Here is a 2,112-nt window from a genome sequence, read left to right as displayed (position 1 = left end):
ATAATTTTGCCCAATGTCATGTTAGTAAATTAAATAACTGTTATCGAAGATACCAGAATGTTTTCGTAGGATAAAAGGCCATTAGTCAAGAATTTTTTTATATAATGAATGCAAATTTTGGTTTTGTTTTCTAAATAATCGTGCTTCAGTTGTAAACAATTTAATTCTAATTTTATAATTTAATGAAACATGGTCTAAAATCCAAACGTAGATTTGACTAAAAATACAACAAAATTTGTGAAGATATAAATATAAAATAAATTAGAAGCTCGCATCTTTTTATTATTTATTAATATTTCCATGAATTCAACTTCTTTTTGACCTCTTCCATCAATAAAACCTTCATAGTAGTATGCATTAGATTATTACTTGCTCGTCTATGTCCCCTTATTTTCCTGCACTCGATATGTTAACTAGTAGAGTAACCTCGGGCTATATTCTTCACCTTTATTTAGTTTCGCTTTTAATTTATCTATAATGGTCTCTATTTTGGGTTTTTTATTTTTTTCATAATTAAGTATTCATCATTTCTATTTGAGACTAAATTAAAAATTTTTAAATTACAACACATTTGCTCGCCCTTATTTATCCATAAGATAGTAAAAAGCAGGCTAAAATCATCATAGCATTCAATATTGGCTAAATTATGTTATAAATATATATAACCGTTTGACAGAAATTTTTTTCTATGTTTAATTCCTATAACTAACCCTATTTTAAATTCAAATAATTTAGAAAATGAGATAGATGGAAAATTAGTTTTAATAACACCCGTCTTTATTCTTCATTTTTATAAGTTTATTGCCCAAGGTTTTCATATGAATTTACGTTAAAAATGAATTAAGTAAACAAGAATTATTTTTTTATAAACTCTACTTCCAAGTTTAATTTTTATTTTTTGACTAAATTAAAATTATATAGATTTCAATATTAATAAACGAAAATAAATAATAATTAATGTTATATAAAGAGATTTAACTATTTGGAAAGTCCCTTATTGCTATATATTGCAAATTAGATGATTTAATTCTATGAAACACTTGGTATTCGTTTTCCAAAAGAAAAGCTCGATCAATTGATCCAAATTCAGTTTAAAAGTAACTAATAGATATTTTTTTGAACTGAATAAAAAAATATAAAATAAAAACAACCTTAATCTAAACTGAACACCTTTGAAATAGTGTTATTAAACTTTATGTATAGAAGATGCCAAAACATGTGCATTTAAATGCTCAATTTTAATTCGATTTCAAAATCCGGCTTTATTTAATTGCGCATTTAATGTTTATAATTTTTTATTGTTTTTTATTCTGTACCTAATTAAAAAACCTCAATTGCCTGCATCATTTCAAATATTTTATAGATTTCTTCTGCAGAAGCATTTATTTTGATCCTAATTACATAATATATATTGTTTTTGGCTTTAGAATATTTTGTCTCTCGAATGTATAAATGTATCCAGTTAGTCCTTTTTTGTGTTTTCATAGAAAATATTTTGGCTTATTAAAGTTTTTATTTTCATAAAAATCGTATTTGAGCATAAAAAAGTCCTTAAGTTATTTTAAGCTCGGATGTATTCAAAAATGAAAGGTTTTGGTATATTGATGTTGCGTTCATATTTTTGATGTATATGTTAGGACCCACAAAAAAATAAAAATACGTTAAACAATTATGCCCAATTTAAATAGACATTTTTTTATGATAGTCTAAAACATTTGTTTTTTTATTCTTTATTTTGTTCTGATTTAAACAGAATTAAAATGAATGGTAGCCCTAATTAAATATTTTCGCGATTTCAGGTATATTTACAATGCCAACTATTTTATATATACTTTTAAAAAATAAAATGCGTATTAGATGTGTGTTTTTTTAATAGAAATACAAAAAAATTATGTTTTTACAGATATTAAAATGCTTGCAACAATCATGTCATATTTTTTTAGGAACCGTTTAATTATTCCATAATATCACCAAAATTTTATTTACATATTGCTTTGTGGCGATAATATAGGGTTTTAATTATGTATTACTATTAAATAAGTAATTTCCTATTTGTTCGCAAGAATAACGTGATTGTTTTTATGTGATTATCTTATGCGATTCCATATTATC

Source organism: Rhyacophila brunnea, unplaced genomic scaffold, assembly GCF_057557595.1.
Source record: "Rhyacophila brunnea isolate RB1 unplaced genomic scaffold, BYU_Rbru_1.0 scaffold_81, whole genome shotgun sequence".
Taxonomy (NCBI): domain Eukaryota; kingdom Metazoa; phylum Arthropoda; class Insecta; order Trichoptera; family Rhyacophilidae; genus Rhyacophila; species Rhyacophila brunnea.
Note: the sequence above shows the minus strand (reverse complement) of the source record.